General features: G+C 38.4%; 1 long non-coding RNA gene across 1 annotated transcript; it reads right to left on the reverse strand.

The window, feature by feature from the left end:
* Positions 1-2,185: 2,185 nt before the first annotated feature.
* On the reverse strand, positions 2,186-4,356 carry LOC127101439 (uncharacterized). Its single transcript, XR_007794634.1, has 4 exons — positions 3,777-4,356; positions 3,503-3,612; positions 3,213-3,416; positions 2,186-3,094 (listed from the first exon to the last, which is right to left on the reverse strand). It is a non-coding gene; the product is annotated as an uncharacterized LOC127101439 (long non-coding RNA).
* Positions 4,357-7,276: the final 2,920 nt, after the last annotated feature.

A 7,276-nucleotide genomic window follows, 5' to 3' on the forward strand; every position in this document is an offset into this window, starting at 1 on the left:
TGATCAGAGTTCGAGCCGAAGTTTTGATCCTGTGTTCAGAGATGCACAGCTTGCCAGTCGTGTCTGCATCATGTGCATCATAGCACGTTTATTTTTCAAAAGAAATGCAATGAAAAAAAAACTGAAAAAAATGAAAAAAAAAGAAAAAAAGAAAAGACTAATCCCTGCATGCATATCATTTCTCAGGTACATTCCAGAGCTTGATTCGTTGATAGAGATGGCAACAATTCCCGAGCCGAAGCGGAAGACCTGTTCCTATAGCTTTCACCGTGAGCCTTTGACATCGTTGATAGAGTTGAGCAGTTTTGTGACCAGTGATCATCTGAGGGGGTTCATTGACCAGTATGGAGATCTGTTGACTCTGTTGAAGATGGTAGTCGACCCGGTGCCGTTGCAGACGCTTCTTCAGTTCTATGATCCAGAGCTTAGGTGTTTCACTTTCCAGGACTATCAGTTGGCGCCTACTCTCGAGGAGTACTCCATTCTGTTGGGTGTCCCGATTCAGCATCAGATTCCTTTCCTGGACGTCCCGAAGGAAGTCGACTTCAGGGTTATTGCTAGAGCTCTTCATCTGAGTATTCGAGAGATCAGTGATAGTTGGAAGACCAGTGGAGATGTTGTGGGCCTACCTTTGAAGTTTCTGTTGAGAGCTGCCAGAGGAGAAGCAGAGAAGGGGAATTGGGAAGCTTTTCGTGCCCAGCTCGCTGTCATGATCTATGGGATCATTCTGTTTCCGAGTATGCCCAACTTTGTTGACTATGCTGCAGTCTGCATTTTTATTGGAGGGAATCCAGTCCCTACTCTGTTAGCTGACACTTACTATGCTATCCACAGTAGGCATGGTAAGGGTGGGGCCATCAGGTGTTGTCTCCCACTGTTGCTCAGATGGTTCATGTCTCTCCTGCCAGTCAGTGGGCCGTTTGTTGATGCTCAGAGTACTTATAGATGGACTCAGAGGGTGATGTCTCTCACTTCATATGACATCAGATGGCAGTCATACCGGATGGATGTGCGGGATGTTATTATGAGTTGTGGAGAATTCCGGAACGTGCCACTTGTGGGGACCAAGGGTTGCATCAATTACAACCCGGTTCTTTCTCTTCGCCAGTTGGGGTTCATTATGAGTAGAAGGCCGCTTGAAGCTGAGATAGCTGAGCGTGTGTATTTTGAGAAGCGTATTGATCCTGTTAGATTGGAGCAGATTGGAAGAGCTTGGAGGTCTATTGGTGTCGGAGATGGATCCGTCTTAGGGAAGAAGTTTGCCATTGCTATGCCTGATTACACCGATTGGGTGAAGAAGAGAGTGGAAACTTTGCTGTTGCCCTATGATAGGATGAATCCGTTGCAAGTGCAACCACCCTTGATTCTTGCTGATACTGTGCCAGCTGAGCAGTATAAACAAGCCTTGATGGAGAATCGTCGCTTGAAGGAGAAAGAGCAAGATGCTCAGATGGAGTTGTATCAAGCCAAAGCTGATAGGTTGAACCTGTCTCATCAACTCAGAGATGCCCAGAGTGTCGGTGTTGGTAGTGTGAGGAGCAAGAAGAGATCTTATTCAGAGATGGAGACTTTGCTAGATGCAGAGCACAAAGAGTGTTTAAGATTGCAGAGATCTGAAGCCAGTTATCTGAAGAAGATCAGAGACTTGGAGAAGCAACTCAGAGACAGAGATATCCAGTTGAAGAAGGAAGTCGACCAGAGACTTGCATCAGAGACCCAGTGTCATACCCCGATTTTGGTCCTGAATTTTTTATTTTTGTTTGGCACTTGGCCTAAGGTTCATTTGCATACATTCATCAGTATAAAATGGATTTTAATATCTTGACTCTTTTTTTTTTTTTTTTTTTTTTTTTTTTTTATTTATTTATTTTAATTTCAAATTAAGTTTAATTCCAATTGTCAATTTAATCTTAAATTGTTTATTTTTACTAATGATTAAAACTCTAATCGATTTTTATTTCCAAATGAATGTTAGAGTTGATATCCAAGTAATTTTAAATGAATTATAGATTAATTTGTTTTTAATTTGGTTTTTTGCTGATTTGTTATTAGTAATTAAATTGATATTCAAACTAATATTGGATTATTCCTAAAAATCCACATCCATTTTTATAATCAAAATCCAAAATCCAAAATCCATTTTGTATCCATAATGCATTTCAAATCAAAATAGTACATACACTCATTTCATATTATTCGATAATATTTAACTTTCAAACATTTCCAAACTCATTTTCATACATACATACCATGTCCATTTAACATTCAAGCATAACAATGCATCACGTTCATATCCTACAATACGAGCTAGCAGTAGCTGAACCAACAATTCATTGCAGTTCATATCATATGGGAACCATTTTGCTTCTTTCAACTTACAGGAAAGTTCATTCAGTCATTACTATTTTCAACAAGACTCTGGGTGTTGCTCCTTGTCACAAGATTGGTTGATGCAGCTAGTGGCATTGACGTTCTTATACCAGACCTGCCCCTGACTTGGAATTCCAATGACATATTTGAGCTGACAAATTGTGATGTTATTATGGATGGCATTGACGGACTTGTGGATCAATGGGAATTTAGTGAATCATTATCATGCAGAATGATCTTTAGTTGTCTCCAAGTATCTCACAAATTTCCTCCACAAGAAAAAGCATCCTAATAATGTGAGGTCCGACAAGTCAAGTTTTTTTGTTGAAGCTACAATTTTGCCTTACATTTTGTTGTTTGACGGGAAGCCTGGAGTTTCATGTCCATGTGATGTTTATGGGGACAAAACAATAGAATTTTCAAAATATTGTTTCAATGGTAATAATGAAGAGCAAGTTTCCGTTAAGAAAAAAAAAAGAAAAAAACTTATTAAGAAATCAGCAAATACATCAAAGGACGAGTTTCACACTTCTGTCTACGAGCTGAATGCCTGCTCTAATTCCTTTAGAGAATCGAAAGAGAACAGAAATTGTGACGATTCGAGTTCTCTTGATATATCTTGTATGGTTACTTGTAGAGGCCTTAAAAACGAGAACGTGGTATCCCCGGCTCTGTTGCGCTCTACATCACCCAGGAAAGATACGCGGTTTAATTCAAAACCTACCTGCAAAAAAAAAGATGTTTTGGTTGAGTTCTCATCTGATAGATTTTTTAAGTATCAGTTTGTTGCAAATTGGTAGTTATTATATCATGGAACATAATGCAAAAGATTGCTTCAGTACCACAAATGATGCTGAGTTTGGTAGCAGAGGCACTGCTGAATTTGTTATTGATTATGGAAAACATATCTGGAGCTGCTATCAAAACTACCTGCAAAATTTCCATGACAGAAAAAACATAGCATAACAGCAGCAAGCCAAATGGAATTACTCAAATTACCGTAAGTGAATGTCGGCATTGTCATTACAGCAAGCACAACTGTGACCCTGCAATATCACAACAATCCATATTTTGGTTACAAAGGCCACAACAGAAAATTGGAAAGAACATGACAGCATCGAAAAAAACTCACCGTAACCGCTGATAATCATTTGGCTCCCCACAACAGAAACTTCAGCAACAGCTTGTAAACGAAGCCCGTGTTCGAGAAATTGAAGAAGGTTGGGGTGACAGTGTTGGGATCTGTTGAAGAAATTCAAACCAAAATATTAAAGAGACAGGAGGCTGCAGCAAAACGCGAGAAAGCCATGGCATATGCTCTAGCTCATCAACGGCAGTGCAGAATCTAAATCCTCAAGTGGAAATACAACTGTATTGAATGAAATCACAGCTAAGTATAATGTCACCTGTATTATCCCAGCCATTGGAACTTGAAGGCAAAACCGTCAAACTGCAAATTTGGGATACGGCTGGACAGAGCGATATAACTCCCTCAACAGCTCCAACAAAGAATTTTCCACTGAACGGAATGCTTACAATCACATATTCCCTCCTCTAACAAACTCTCTATTAACTCTCCATAAATCCCTCAACCCATTACAAAATTTCCAACTGAATAACACCCTCACACTCACCTTTCACTTCATCAACAACTCCTCAATCCACACTTCTGTCACACTTAACCGATCACACCAGCCATAACCTGCAAAAATTAATCACATTGGTCAAAACCGCACATCAACAAGAAAGCCAGAGATCTGTTGTACAAGGATTATCACAGTGACAAGAAGTTCACTATCAGCACTTACTCACCTACTGGAGTTGCTATAACATCCTCAGGGACAAAGAAGGGTGAACTGTTTTTGGGTGATGTTAATACCCAGTTGAAGAACAAAAACATCACTACGGATATCAAAGTTGACACAAATTCTAATCTTTTCACAACTATCACTGTCACTCATACCTGCTTCATATGTCACGGATCCAATGCAAAGGAAGATTATAGAACAGTGTTGTATTAGTTCTGGACATCCTATAAGAAAGAATTATGAATTCCCATAAAAACTGTTAGATACCTTAATCTTTGAAGCAGTTCAGGAGTTGGATATCTCCAAGTGTCGAAGACTGCTTATTGAACATGCTGTTGATTACCTCAACCAATTCATCTGCTCGTCGGTACCGCAGGGAGGTTACCGGCATGCTTTTGATTTCGTTTAGATTTCCCTCACCTCCAATCTTCACTGCACATGCTCCAGTTACAGTTGAGGAACAACGGTTGCAAAAAAAAAAGCGACTAACAAAGAGTATCCATGGGAGGATCTACTGAAGCGGATTCAAGCTACCAAAAACGAATGGCACCGAAGTTGTTTCCTTATCATTTGGCAGAGTATGTTTGCCGTATAATGAAGGTGTCTCCTTTCAGATATTATTGTGATATTGATTTTTGAAGCCATGAAAAACGAACAACCTTATGACAGCATTCCAAATTTTAGTGCAGCAGATGCTTTAAGACCTGCAGGAATTGGGAGAAATGAATTTGTTGATATAATAAAAAGTGCAGATCTAAGAAGATCATGTGGAAACTAAACAAATCAATTGCAAAAGAACTCTTGCCTACACAACCTGTAGATTTTCCTATTGAACCTTGGTGGGGAATTTGTCTGGTGAACTTTACCTTGGAAGAATTTAAGAAACTCTCTGAGGAGGAGGTTGCCGCTATAGACAAAATACTGTATCCCGAGGATCGGTTTAAAATTTCAAGGCTTGAAGGTTTTGTGTCCAACAGGGAGCAGTCTTGTGAAGATCCTATTGAAGAGTTGCTGTATGCAGTTTTTGTTGTTTCAAATGAAAATACATCTGTTGCGGAGTTGGCAACAACCCTACAGGCTGACTTATCACAACTGCAGGCTGCTGCATCATTGGAGGATGCAGTCATGATATGAGGAAGAAACTTGCACATTGCCTAGCACTACTTCCAAAATTAAAAGGGGATATCTCTAATGAACATCCAGCTTCTGCAGACAATGGTGGTTTGACCAAGTTAGTGAGAAATTCTGCTGATGCTAGCGGCAATGTCTTAATTAAGTGTAGTTCTGGAAGTGTTGCACCTGGCCAACAACTCACCGTGTCAAATCCTGTGAGAACAAGTGCTAAGCAAACTGCCGTTGGCACCCTGGAAGATGCCGCAAGACTAAAAGAAAGTGCAGTTTACTATAAGAATTCTGGATTTGGTTTTGAAAGCAATGAGACCTATTTTCACGCTGGTTTGAAGTTTTTGCACGGAGGATCTCTCTTAAAAAGTTGTCAAAGATTAGTCAAGAAGCTGTTTTATCCACTGACTTGAAGAAATCTAAGGGAACTTCAATTACTTTGAAGAAGCTTTTACTCCAAATTTCACTGCAGTAACACAAAATAATTACTAAGTGATAAAATTCGAAGTTCCCAAATTGGAATAGAGACAAATTGCAAAGAGAAAGTGTAGGTCCGTTTACCTTTTTCGAACTTAACAATAAACATGACAACACAATTCTGAGCATCAAAAAGCACTTCTGGAATTTGCTTCTTTGAACTTTTGAGTATCAAATCAAACCCTAACCTGTGAGGATAAATAGACGAAAAAATTGAGAGAGAGGACGGAAAAAGAAAACCCTAAAGCTTGGAGGCGGCCGCGATCTCAAAGGAAAAGAGGTTAATTCCAAAATCGAAGCCGAACCAAGCTAGAAGAGATGAGAGAAGGGGATTCGAGGTTTACCTGAGTCACTGCCGTCGCCGGAAGTAAGTTTTCGCTGGATTTTTTTTCTTCTTACCTTTGATCGTTGCTCGCTTTAGATAGAGAGCTTTGAGAGAAGTAGAGAGCGAAGGAGTGAGAGGGATTCGTGAGAGGGAGAGGATGAAGAGAAAGGCCACGTTACTATTCTTTTTTTTATTTAATTCTTTTCTTTAATTTAGTTCTTTAACAGAATTTTTTGAAATTTAAAGTTCATTAGGTAATAATTATTTTTTCTATTTTCAATTTATTCCCCATTGTAAACCCAACAGCCATGCGGCTGGGTTTAATTGCTAGTAGACTAACAGTTTTATTTTTTATTTAGTTTTTTATTTTAATCCTATTTTTTTAGTTTATCTTAGTTTATATATTTAAATTAGTATTAAAATAACAATTAGTTAGTAAGTGGTTTGGTGGAGGTGAGTGGTTTCTAGGTCTTTAGTGTAGTGGGTTCGATTCCCCTATGTGTAATTTTTTTTTCTTTTAACATTTTCTTTTATATTTATGCTTTATTACTCATAGTTTTTTATTATTGTTTAATAATATAGATTTGTTTTTCTTTTAATTGCATCATGTGTTCGAAACCATTTGAAAACTATAAAAATCATACTTTTCTCGATTTAATATCGAGCCTATTTTCACACCCTTGTAAGTCGATTGCTTTTAAGCATCGCCATCAACCTCACATCGCTTACTCTTGGGCTTTCTTACAATGAGCCGGTTCTCTTGCACTTACACTCATGCATTGCATTATTTGTTGTTTGGGCCCGATTTAATTATTTCACGATTTTTTAATCCCCATTTAACAAGATGTACCCCACTTCCCCGATGTGTAATAATCTTGTACTGTTTTATTTCTTTGACTGTTTAGTTAGCTACTAACACAAGAATAAAATCAACAATTTCAAAAAAGATCAAAAATAAGACTCGATCCAATGTCGAGTATTTTCTCAATAAACAAATCAATCCATTTCTCCACCTCATTCTATTCCATTCAAAAAAAAACTTCATCAAATGCTTGATCCAACGTCAAGCCATTTTCATAATAAAAAACTCAAAAATATTAATCCCTATCTAAACCCTTTTCAATAAGATGGAAATGGAACGTGGTGTATACCACGCACTCCTGAGACTAGGATT

This window comes from Lathyrus oleraceus, chromosome 7 (genome assembly GCF_024323335.1).
Source record: "Lathyrus oleraceus cultivar Zhongwan6 chromosome 7, CAAS_Psat_ZW6_1.0, whole genome shotgun sequence".
NCBI classification, from domain to species: domain Eukaryota; kingdom Viridiplantae; phylum Streptophyta; class Magnoliopsida; order Fabales; family Fabaceae; genus Lathyrus; species Lathyrus oleraceus.